Source organism: Lactuca virosa, chromosome 3 (assembly GCF_052849685.1).
Source record: "Lactuca virosa cultivar CGN04683 chromosome 3, Lactuca_virosa_CGN04683_v6, whole genome shotgun sequence".
NCBI classification, from domain to species: Eukaryota; Viridiplantae; Streptophyta; class Magnoliopsida; order Asterales; family Asteraceae; genus Lactuca; species Lactuca virosa.
The window spans coordinates 124,412,537-124,426,440 of NC_136428.1; positions in this window are offsets into that span (position 1 = coordinate 124,412,537).

Genomic DNA, 13,904 nt, shown 5'->3' on the forward strand with positions numbered 1-13,904 from the left:
ATTGTAACCGTCAGAACCCTTCGAATGGAAGCAAGACTCTTTCACTTTTGGGATGAAAAGCGAAGTCATACGCCAGAAGTTCGAAATCATCAGCCTGAGTTGGTATTACTCAGAACCTCAAGGATTTCGTGAGTGCTATGTTCCAAAGAATAGAGACGAGAAACAAATATAATAAAAATATGGGATATTGTGATGTCAAACCATTGACACAAAAGCAGATGAAATCCCGGGCAAAGATTACTTCATTAATCATTAAGAGAAATGATCAATAGCTTGTATGGGTTCCCGTGAATTACAATCGAATACTTGTTGATAAGTATCAAAGGGCTTCTTTTATAATGCTTCGAGGATGGTTTAAAATTTCGTTACATGTCATCCTAAACATAAGGTGAGAAATTGTAACAAAAATTACTTGTTTGACTAGTGTAGTCAGTGACAAGTTGGCTTTGAAAATTTTTGAAATGACTAGGACATTCGAATGAAACTCACACTGAAATCATATTCAAGAAAAAAAATTATATGCTGGATCTTGTTGGATAACAAACATCGTGGGTTTCGAATGTTTGATCAAGACCACTCATTCGAAATGAATATGATTTAGAGTTTCGAATTTGGGTACAGAAACAAAAGTTTCGTGAAAATCTGGAACTTAGTTCCCCGTCAATTCCTTAAAAGTTAATGAAAATTGGGTTTCACTTTCATCACGGTCTCATGATGTCAGATCATAAACACAGAGTTTTGATATATCTAAGTCTCGATGGGTTTGATCAGAGACCTCTCGGACATATGTCTTCGTGTGTGATCATGAAAGAATTTTATGGATGAAAAAGATTGATGTAAGACACGAAAAGTACCTCTGTTGTGTTTGGACCAAACAGTAAACTCTTAACTCATTTTGAGAAGAGTAAGGTAGCTCAAAGACTAATGTGAATATAAGCCTGATTGGGAAGAAATCTTCGTATGAATAATTTCATTAAGGCTTTCTTACACACACATTGAGTCATGGAGGCTTTGGTCAACATACAACAACATGCTTCTAGGGACATCCTAACTAGTTCGAATGATGAAAAATTTATCGATTCATACGAAAAATGTACCGTACCCGAGTACTGCAAGCATAATATCCGCTGTATCTTCATGAGAATCTGCAACAAAATACTAAAAAGAAATAGGAATCAAAATATTTTTGATGTTTTGATTTTTCGAAAATAAAGACAGAACAAACAAAAATCTTTTTGATTTTTTTTTTAAATTTTTCGAAAAATAAATGACAAAATAAACGAAAATCTTTTTGGATTTTGGAATTTTCTGAAAATTAAATGACAAAACAAACAAAAATCTTTTTGAATTTTTAAATTTTTCGAAAATTAAATGACAAAATAAACGAAAATCTTTTTGGATTTTTGAGTTTTCGAAAATTGAAATAGTACTTGATGCAAAAATTTTATCATCCCCTTATAAGTAACAAATGTACGAATGCGAAGAGGTCGAAGCGTTGACTATGAACAGTAACAGCTAAATCAACCCTTAAAATAAGTAACAAATGTGCGAATTCGAAGGGATCGAAGCGTTGACTATGAACAGTAACCTCTGAATCAACCCTTAGAATAAGTAACAAATGTGTGAATTCGAAGGGGTCGAAGCGTTGACTATGAACAGTAACCTCTGAATGCTGAATGATTTTGCATTATCTTTTAGTCAGCGCCTCTGAATCATTCCTTATCATGCATCATTCTTCTTTTTCGCATGGAACAGAATTTTCATCGATCATTCCAAGTCCTTCTATAATCTTCACAAGGGATTTTTCATCCAAAGCTTTCGTGAAAATGTCAGCTAACTGATCAGTTGTTTTCACGAAATGTACTTCAATATTTCCATCTTCCACGTTATCTTTGATGAATTGATAACGAAGAGCTATATGTTTAGTCTTCGAATGCTGCACAGGGTTATGACAAATTCTTATCGCACTTTGAGAATCACAATATAATGGAATCTTTATCATATTGATTGCATAATCACGCAATTGACTTTGGATCCATATTATTTGTGAAGTGCAAGCAGCAGCAGCCACATATTCTGCTTCAGCTGTTGAAATTGATACGCATGTTTGCTTTTTCGACTGCCAGCTCACCAATTTGCCATCAAGAAATTGACATCCACCACTTGTGCTTTTTCGATCAAGATTACAACCACCCAGGTCTGCATCCGAATATGCTTGTACAAAGAACCCAGTGTTCGAAGGATACCACAATCCTAACGAAATTGTTCCTTTAAGATAAGGAAAGATATTCTTCACAGCAGTGAGATGTGGTTCTCGTGGATTAGACTGATACCTAGCATAATTACACACAGAAAACATGATATCAGGTCTACTAGCTGTAAGATAAAGTAATGAACCAATCATGCTCCTATATAAAGTTATGTCAACGGCAGGTTTATCTAACGAAGATGTAAGCTTTATGCCCGTTGCCATTGGAACTCGTAACTTTGTGCTATTCGTCAATCCAAACTTTTCCAACAGATTCTTCGTATATTTTTCTTGATTAATAAAAATTCCTTTTCTGTTTTGACGAATATTCAAACCAAGAAAATTATTGATTTTTCCCATCATGCTCATTTTGAACTTACTTTTCATCAAATCTTCGAATTCTCTAGACAAAGCAGGGTCAGTCGAGCCAAAAATAATATCATCAACATAAATTTGAACAAGCATTAGATGATTCCCCACTTTCTTTCGAAATAATGTGGGATCAACTGATCCTTGTTTAAATTTAGATTGTTTCAAAAATGAGGTAAGAGTTGCATACCATGCTCGTGGTGCTTGTTTCAAACCATAAACTGCCTTATCTAAAATATAAACATGATTTGGAAATTCTTCGTTAATAAAACCTGGGGGTTGTTCCACGTAAACAGTTTCTTCAAGCTCTCCATTTAGAAATGCACATTTCACGTCCATTTGATAAACATCAAAATCTTTGTGAGCTGCATAAGCCAGAAATATACGAACCGCCTCGAGTCTTACGACAGGGGCAAAAGTTTCTTCATAGTCGATTCCTTCTTGTTGTGAATATCCTTTAACAACAAGTCTGGCTTTGTTTCGAACAATATTTCCATCTTTGTCGGTTTTATTTTTGAAAATCCATTTTAACCCGACAATCGAAACATTTTCAGGTTTAGGAATTAACCTCCAAACCTTGTTTCGTTTAAATTCAGACAATTCATATTGCATTGCAACAACCCAATCTGAGTGTTCCATTGCAATCTTAACTGTTTTGGTTCAATCTTAGAAATGAAAACATTGAACATGCAAAATTATTGATGAGTATTCAATACCTCATTCTTTGCACGAATTTGAGCTCTTGTTAAAACTCCTTCTTGTGGATTCCCAATTACCTGATCCTTCGGATGATCTTTTGTCCACTTTTCCATTGGCGGATATGTTGGATCAAATTCCAAAGGTGCATCTTCGTATATATCATTGTTTTCTGAGCCTACAATCGAACAAGCATCATCAAAATCATTATTATCTTCAATATTTTCTGAATGCTCCTCCTCAACATTATGCTCCCCCTCAACATTATGCTCCCCCTCAACATCATCATTCATCCTTTCTTTTTCCCCCTCGAAAGAATGTTGTTCGTCATCTAATGTATTCGAATCCAAGTGCTCCCCCTCCACTGGATTGTTTTGCATACTTTCGCCATTTTCTGGAGAATTTGATGTTGAAGTATCATTATTCTTTGTTAGTTCAGAGATATGATTATCACTTGCATTGATTTCAGCATCAACAACATGATCTGAAATTCCAAAAATTAAATCATAATCAATATCTAATGTTTGTGAGGATTCAGATTCATCTTGTATGTTTTTCAGAATTGGATGATTTTCAAACTGAGTTGTTGTTTGTTTAATGTAGTAATCATCAAATGTAAGATTAAAAGTTTCTTCAACTTTTCGTGTTCTTTTATTCAACACACGATATGCAACTGAATTATGCGAATATCCCAAGAAAATCCCTTCATCTGCTTTTGCTTGAAATTTCGTAAGATTATCCTTGAGATTCATAATGAAGCACCTGCATCCGAAAACATGAAAAAATTTTACATTAGGTTTTCGATTGTTGAGAATTTCATATGGAGTAATGTTGAAACGACGATGAATAAACGATCTGTTTTGAGTGAAACATGCGGTTGATACTGCTTCAGCCCAAAGATATTGTGGAAGATTCGCATATGCCAACATAGTCCTTTCCGCTTCGCATAGAGACCTATTTCTTCGTTCAACAACACCGTTTTGTTGTGGTGTGTATGGAGATGAAAAATTATGCGAAATCCCTTTGTCCACCAAAAATGAATCAAGAACATTGTTCTTAAATTCAGTTCCATGATCACTCTTAATTTCTCGAACAATCTTCTTCAATGTTGTTTCCATCTTTTTGATAAAGTCAATCATGATTTGTGCAACTTCAGATTTAAGCCTGAGAAAATAAACCCACGTAAATCTGGAAAAATCATCAACAATCACTAAAATATACCTTTTCTTGTTGAGAGTTGAAACAGTCGAAGGACCACACAAATCAATATGTAAGAGCTCCAGAGGTGCAACTATTTTCGAATCAATCGTAATTGGATGACCTTGTTTATGTTGCTTGCCAACTTCACAAGCTGCACATAAAGAATCATTGTCAAATTTAAGTACAGGTAAACCTCTTACCAGATCTTGTACCACAAGTTTATTGATGTTTCGAAAATTGAGATGAGAAAGTCTTCGATGTCAAAGCCAACTTAAGTCTGATGTTGCCTTCGAAAGAAGACATATAGCAGGTTTCCCTACTATCGGATTGATGTCCAAAGTGAACATGTCACCTTTCCTTTTGGATTTCAGTAACACCTCTTTTGTTGTAACATTCGAAATAATACTTCCTTCTTCGTTAAAAAGAACTTGATTGCCAGTGCCCACAACAAGTTGAGAAACACTTATCAAGTTATGTTGAAGACCTTCAACATATGCCACCCGATTCACTGTGAATTGACCATTCGTGATCTTCCCATATCCTTTGACTTGACATTTTTGACTGTTCCCAAACTTCACTACTCCAGCATTTTTGAGACTTCGAAAATCTCGTAAATTCTCCTTCTTCCTAGATGTGACGAGAGCAACCACTATCGATGTACCACTTGTTATCATATTGCTCATCACATAGTACCTACATTCAATGGAAAAATTTAGGTACCCAAGGCTTTTTGGGTCCTTGGAAATTAGATTTCAATTTCGAATGTAATGAAGAACTTTTAACCCAATCACAAACTTTTGTTTTGAGACTATCAAATAAGTTCACTTCTTCATTTAAAGGAACCGAAACATAAGTTTTTGATGGTTTCGAATGTTCACTGACATTACCCTTCGAATTCTGAGTTTCTGAATGAACATTCTTTGCTTTTATAACTGGTTTCCATGCTTTGACTGATATGTTCGAATCCTTAGACGATGAACTGCCATTTGATGAATTATTCACATACTTTTCATATGCTTCGTGAATTTGCTCCTTTGAAAATGTATTTGACTGATACATCTTTCCTTTTCCTTCAAGCCAATGATCAATGTTCTTCCTTGACGTTATTCCTTTTTCTCGTGAAGTTTTCATAGTTTCTTTCTTCGTTTGATTTGGAAAATTTGGTTTTATAGGAACAAAATCAAATTTTGGTTTTGTTATAAAAGATTTAGCATATGATGTATCAACTGTTCATTTAAAATGTTGACGTTGAAATAATTTTTGATTTGGTTTTGAGTTATTTGAAAATTTTCTTGGAATATTAGTTTCTGAAACTTTCGAAAACCTTGGTTGTTTATTCACTTCAGACTTTGAATGATTTGATTGAGATGAATGTTGAGGTTTTGTTGAAAAAGATGAATTTTTAGTTTTGAAAACATTTTTGGGTGATTGTGATTCAGACATCTTTTGAGACTCAACATTTTGCCAAAATATTTTCTTTCTTGCTTGTCTTTTTGAAATTTTGTTTTCCTTCGAAAATTTGTCAATTTGATCTTTGAATTCCTTGGAGTTTAATTTGACAACTTTTTCACATTCCTTTTCAACTTGTTTTGAATTCTCTTTTTCAATTTTTGATTTTTCAACCCATTTTCTTTGTGGTTTTTGACGTTGGAAAACATACGAATTCTTTGTTAAGTTGTTTTCAACTGTGCTTTGATTTGCGAAAAAACCTTCATCAGTTGTTTTTGAACTATCCTCTTCAACTAACTTCTTTAATTCTGGTTTGATTTTCTCAACATTTTCAGTAGTTACGAAAACTTGATTTGGAAAAATGACATTATCTGTACATTTGAAATTTGGATAAACCACTGAATTCGTTCAAAGATAGTGTTCACCTTTTTCATTCATCACTTTTTCGAACTTTTGTGTATCACCATACACCTGATCAACCACAATTCGGGGACTTTCTTCTTCCTTTGAAAATTTCTTTTCCTTCGAAATGTTCACTTCATCTTCATCATCACTATCATCAGTTTGGCTGTCTTTGAGATCCAAGAAGTTCATATCATAAACTTTCGAAGTTGAGGGTATATCAGTTTCATTTTCAACCATCAAATCCTTAACTTTTTCTTTTCCTTTAGATGTTGAAGCAACATTAACAACAGACAACTGAGAACAATCAACATCTTCAAGTTCACTAATTTCACTAATATTGTCAGAATTATCTTCAATATCAGCAAAATTAGATTGAGAATCAGATGTTGAATTCTCAGTCTTTTTCAGAATTTGAATTTGTTCAGATTTAGTCAAAGTATCATTCACTATGTTAACTAATTCATTCGCATCAAGACATTCATCAATTTTGACAATTCCATATTTATATCTATCATCAGGGACTCTGTCAAAATCATCTATTATTTGCTCACAATCATACGAAATATTATCTACCTTGGCTCTTTCGAATGCTAGGAAAGGTAGTAATTTTCTATGTTGCTCTTTACTTATATCACATGAATGATGTAAATCAGTTAATTTGCTATAAAGTCGTTTAGCAGAATTACAATAGATGTTTCTTTGTGCTAGCAAAAGTTTAACATCACTCGATAACCTATCCCTATCACATATTATATCTGTCATTTGTAATTCCAAACATTCAATTTTGCTTATTTTCATGTCTAATCTCTTTTTGACCTCTAACAACTCCATTGACAACTTGTTGGCCTCATTGCTAGCAGACACAACAATTGAATCAAAATAAGTAACCGTCTCATCAAAAGAAATTAGTTCAGAATCATAAGCATGTGTAGGAATATTAAAAGATTCGAGAATTTTACGTACCTTTGTTGTCATTGGAGATTTGTCAGCTGCTTTGGATACGAAGCATCGTCCCCTCACTTCGAATTCCTCATCATCTGAGTCCTTCTCCATTTTCGCATACAACGCCGCATGCGTTGGATTCCTCATTTCCTCATCGTCTGACTCGGATGACCAGATTTGATAAGTTCCATCTTCATCCTCATGCTCACCCTTTGCAACCAATGACAAATTCTTTGCTTTAGCACGAACCACCTCAAGCTTTTCTGCATAATATGCCTCATCTTTGACTTTATTCTTCCTCTCATCCTTCTTTCGAAGCATACAGTCATTTGCAAGATGATTCGCACCATTGCAATAATGACAATCTATTCCTGCATCACCTTTCAGCTTCTTCTCACCCTTTCCATCAGCTATCTTCGAATCTTGCTTATCAACTTTCTTTTTCTCCTCAACAACATTTTTACTCACAGAATTTCCTTTCACCTCAGCAAGCTTAGTCTTCGAATTGAACGGCTTTTTGAAAAATTTCTTGACACGATTATTCGAGTAAAATGCTATTGCTTCATCATCCGAATTCATGATGAATCCTTCTTCTTCCTCAGAATCATCATTTTCAGCTTCTTTCTCAGAAATCTTTGATACAAGAGCTAATGGACCTCCCAAATTCAACTTCGATTCCTCAGCAATTTCATTTACCTCAATTTCGTGTGTTTTCAATTGATTATACAAATCACTGAGAGTTGATGTATCAAAACTTTGCTGATTCTTCACCATCATACTTACACTTCTCCATTCTTTTCGAAGCCCCATTACAAAGATGAGATTGAATTCCATTGAAGTTCTGGTAATTCCATAGCGATTGCACCGATAGATTAACTCGTTCAGACGATCATAGTAAACTTCAATTGTTTCTCCTTCTTTTTGTTTGAAATCTTTCAACTAAACCAAACACTGTTTAACTGAATTGATTTTTGTCTTCTCACTTCCTTGAAATTTATCTTTCAGATTGTTCCAGACTTCCTTTGCAGTTGTACAACTCCTAACATAATTATACACAACTGGAGGTAATGCACCTCGCAGTTCCCTCATACACCTCTTCTCCAGTTTCTTCAGACGATCAGTTTGATTATCAACTCCAGAATTTGTAGAAGATGATCCAATTGGTTGAACATTCATTGGAACATTGATATTTCCAGTGATACGTGACCATAATTCTTCATCCAGACCATTCAGATAATCCTGCATACGATCAGCCCACTGATCATAGTATTCAGGGATTAGCATTGGAATTTTGGTTGATGAACCTAGCAGATGAGAAAACGAGGTCATCGAATTGAGATTGAAACTCGCCATTGTTGTACGGAAGAAGATTTTGAGAAGTTTGAAAAGATTTGAGAATTTGAAAACAAACTAGATGAATCAAATCGAATTGATGAGAATAACACTCGATTCAACAATTCAAATGCAGAATCGAATCACAAACTAAGATCTAGACAATTTTTCACTTTCAAAAAGTGCGGAAACTTTTGAATCAAAAAATTGATTCAAAAACTTTTTGAACAGCGTGAAAATCAGATCAGAGATATGATTCCTGCTCTGATACCAATTGATGAACCAATGAATCGAGTAATGAATTAATCAGAGTATGAATTCAAGTAAGAATATGAGATTTGAACACACGATGTAAATATGATCTTGTTATGCTCTATTATGCTTTCGAATTCTTTACAGAGAATAGTAGACAAGTCTGTAAAAGTTCTTATCTAACTCTAGTAAATAACCCTATTTATAGGGAACTGAAAGCATACAAAAAATTTACTAAGGCATTGACTCTAAAGCTTCGAATAAAAGCGCCCTAGTAAAATACATTACAAAATATTCGAAGAGTCCAAAACATACTTCGACTAATTACAACAATTCGACCCTTACAGTTATGATATGTTTATATGGACTATATGTGTATCAGTATTTTGGGGGAACTCACTAAGCTCCCGAGCTTACAGTTTCAGTTTATTGTTTCAGGTACATCAGGGGATCGCGGCAAGGCGAAGGCGTGATCGTACAGCTCCTCATGTTTTGTCTATGTTTCTGGGAAAACTCTGATATTATACATTTTGAAAACAAAGTTGTAATGATTTTTAATGGTTTGAAATGTTTTTAAAAAGTTTAAATTGGTTTGAATTTTTGGGTGTTACAAGTTGGTATCAGAGCCTTGGTTTGAGTGAATTGGAGGAACATGCGTGTAACTCCAGTCTCAAATCAAGGAAAGGATTTTCAAAATGATTTCTTTAAAAAGGTTTTCAAAATAAGTAAAGGAGGATGCAGGATGTACGATCAGCCGGAGCCTGTAAGTAGACCCCAAAATACCATACAAGTTATTTGATTATGAGATATGTTAGAACAGGATGTTAGTACTAGGCTAAGGATCTTCAGGAATTGCATGATAGAATTGCTTGATTACATGATGCCTGCTAGCCTAGGGTTTCCTTTATATGAGATTGACATCATTACTGTAGTTGCTTAGTGTATGCATCACGGTTATACATAACCAAGATCTTATAGCCTGAGAATGTTTGATTTGGCCTTATGTTCTGTTCTTGTTTGATTGGGAGCTTAGGGTAGGATTGGATATTCGAAAGTCTATAGGGTCCAGCGTTATATATGGCTAGCATACACTAGTGCTGTGGGGTTGGTGGAAGTTTCATGGATAGGTGGGTTGTGTGAGGCCGAGAGGCCAGTTAGAAGATATTTAGCATTCCTCTAGGAGTAAGGACTGAGCGCTCGCTATGTTGTGTATTCAGTTAGGGAATTGTGGTGATGCTTGAGACAAATATAGGTAGGCGTGGAAAGTAGTAGGGGCCCATACTACTGAAAGCACAGGACCCATACGCGTGTCAAGTGAGTCACAATCCCTAGGGTTAGTCGGGAGTTGGCTCCCAGTTATTTATATGGATTATCTGATATCTTGTGGTATGTTTCAGAATGGTGATGACGAGACGCTTTGTGGCTGGATCCGGTTCGGGATCAGGATCAGGGGACAGAGGCCAGGAGGGGCCAATAGCACCCTAGCCAGTGGTGCAGATGGGTACAGGGGAGTTGGATGCCAGGATCCGAGAGATCCTGCATGGTGAGGTTGCTGCTGCGTTCCGGGCACAGTTACCAGAGATGTTTGGGTCGATTAAGACCGCCATGGTGGAGTACTTTGATGAGCGCTATGCAGCCCTTGCGGAGACAGCTGCCGCAGCAGCTGCATCAGCTGTATCAACGGCAGGGGAGGAGTTGGTAGGGGATTCCAGTACAGGGAATTCGATAACACGAAGCCCCCTACTTGTGATGGGACGCAGGATCCCATCAAGGCTATGAGATGGGTTTCAGATGTGGAGGGGTGTTTCTTCACCTGCTCGTGTCCTGCTGACCAGAAGGTCAGGTGTGCTCTGAACCTACTTAGGTCTGGGGCTAAGGACTGGTGGAGACTTGCGACTGGGTCGTACACTGATGATCAGAGAGCTGTTGTTACTTGGGAGCAGTTCAGGGACATGTTCCGCGCCCGTTACATTCCGCGGGTTGAGCGGGAACGATTGGCACAGGAGTTTCTGAGTTTGAGACAGGATGGGGAGTCGGTGACAGAGATCACCCGTATGTTCACTGAGAGGGCGATGTTTTGCCTAGAGTTTGCTTCAGAGCAGGCTCAGATGACCCGTTATTTGAGCATGCTCAAGACGGATATTCGTCAGTTTGTGTCTACCCAGCGATGTGATACTCTTCTAGAGTTGCAGGAGGCCGCCAGACGGCGTGAGTTAGAGATTGAGCTGTAGTTGAGGGAGCAGCGGCAGGCCCCGACACAGTCTCAGCCGGCGCCGAAGCGGTCTAAGACCACTGATACTAGGACCGGGGGTCAGCAGAGCCGCACTTGTGGGAAGTGCGGCAAGGGTCATTCTGGTGTGTGTCGAGCTGATAGTGGATGCCACAGGTGTGGCAAGACGGGGCATTACGCGAAGGACTGCCGCCAGGCAGTCCCGATTCAGGGTATGAGGTTATGTTATCACTGCGATCAGGTTGGCCACATTAAGGCCAACTGTCCGTTGCTAGCCGCCAAGCCGACGCATGCTCCAGCGCCGACTACCTTGAGGATCACAGATGGGAGACCAGTCAGGGCAGAGCCTCCGAAGGCTCAGGGTCGTGCTTTCCAGTTGACCGCAGAGGAGGCCAGGGTAGCACCAGATGTGGTTGCTGGTATGTTTCATCCTTTATCTCGTTTTCTATATCTGATGTATGCTTATCTGTTGTACCTGTGATTAGGTACGTTTTTAGTGAACTCTTTGCCTGCTTTGGTCTTATTTGACTCGGGGGCAAGTCGGTCCTTCGTATCTTAGTCATTTATTAGGGAGTTCAGTGTGTCAGTAGGCGAGTTAGAGTGTCCGTTGCGAGTGTCTATCGCCAACGAACACGAGGTTTCTGCTTCTTCAGTTTATCGAGGGTGTGATTTGGAGATTTTCGGGGTGTCCTTTCTGATAGATTTGATTCCGATCCCCATGGGGGAGGTGTGCGTGATTGTAGGCATGGATTGGCTCAGTCGGTTCGGTGCTATGATTGATTGCGAGGGCCAGCGAGTGGTAGTTCGAACCCCAAGTGGGGGGAGAACTGATTGTATATGGCGAGGGAACCAGAGTGGGATCTGGGTTTTGTTCAGCTGCCAGGGCTCGGCAGTACATTCAGCACGGGTGTGCGGGTTATCTAGCGTATGTGGTAGATACGCGGGTCAGGGATCAGATTTCGGATTCCGATGTATCGGTGGTCAGGGAGTTTGCAGATGTGTTTTCGGAGGAGTTGCCAGGGATACCTTCGGAGAGACAGGTCGAGTTCAGGATCGACCTGGTGCGGCCCCTATCGCTAAGGCGCGGCCCCTATCGCTAAGGCGCCCTACCGATTGGCACCGCCAGAGATGCAGGAGCTGTCATCACAACTATAGGAACTGCTAGGCAAGCAGTTCATCCGTCCGAGCAGTTCTCCATGGGGAGCACCGGTTCTTTTTGTCCGAAAGAAGGACGGTTCACACCGGATGTGCATTGACTACCTGGAGTTGAATAAGTTAACGGTGAAGAACCGTTACCCACTCCCGAGGATAGACGATCTCTTCGATCAGTTGCAGGGTGCATCTTGGTTTTCCAAGATAGACTTGAGGTGTGGGTATCATCAGGTCAGGGTCAGAGAAGAGGACGTGGAGAAGACCGCGTTCCGAACTCGTTATGGACATTACGAGTTTGTGGTGATGCCGTTTGGGCTCACCAACGCGCCAGCAGTGTTCATGGACCTGATGAATCGGGTCTGCAGACCGATGCTCGATCGCTCGGTTATAGTGTTTATAGATGATATCTTGGTGTATTCCAAGACCCGAGAGCAGCATGAGGAGCATCTGCGGGAGTTATTGGGAGTTCTGACACGAGAACGACTGTACACCAAGTTCTCGAAGTGTGAGTTTTGGCTACGAGAGGTCCAGTTCCTCGGACATCTCATTAACCAAGAGGGGATTTTGGTCGATCCGGCCAAAATCGAGGCGGTTATGCAGTGGGAGGTTCCGAAATCTCCCTCAGACATCAGGAGCTTTTTGGGATTGGCAGGGTACTACCGGAGATTCATACAGGACTTCTCCAAGATTGCGGTACCCCTCACTCGTCTGACGAGGAAGGGGGTGGAATTCCGGTGGGGCCCTGAGCAGCAGAGGGCGTTTGAGACCCTCCGACAGCAGTTGTGCGAGGCCCCAGTCTTGACACTCCCCGAGGGAGTTGAGGATTTTGTGGTGTTCTGTGATTCATCCATCACAGGGTTAGGGGCGGTCCTCATGCAGAGAGGATGAGTGATAGCTTATGTGTCGCGACAATTGAAGCCGCACGAGACAAGATACCCTACACATGACTTGGAGCTGGGGGCGGTGGTGTTCGTCCTCAAGATATTGAGACATTACCTTTACGGGGTCCGTTGCACCATATACACGGACCACAAGAGCTTGAGACATATCATGGATCAGCCAAACCTGAACACGAGGCAGCGCGGGTGGCTGGATGTAGTCAAGGACTATGACTGTGAGATCCTTTACCACCCTGGTAAAGCGAATGTGGTTGCGGATGCTCTGAGCCGCAAGTCAGTTGGGCCTTCCGCCCCAGCGGTATGTATGAGGATAGCAGTAGACTCTCCGCTTGTGAGTTTGATCAGAGATGCCCAGGCTGAGGGCATGCGACCGGAGAATTGGAAGCTGGAGAGGATCAAGGGGGAGAATGCCCGGTTTGTTCAGGATAGCCGGGGATTATTGACCCGATGCGGTCGGGTCTGGGTCCCGATGTCTGGTGGGGTCAGGCAGATGGTCATGGAGGAGGCTCATAAGTCTCATTTTTCTATTCACCCGGGGGCCACCAAGATGTACCGAGATTTGAGTTTGAGCTATTGGTGGTCGTGCATGAAGCGAGAAATCACTTGGTACGTCGAGAGGTGCTTGACCTATAGGATGGTCAAGGCCGAGCATCAGAAGCCGCATGGCAAGCTGCAACCCCTGTAGATTCCCATGTGGAAATGGGAACAGATCACGATGGATTTTATTACC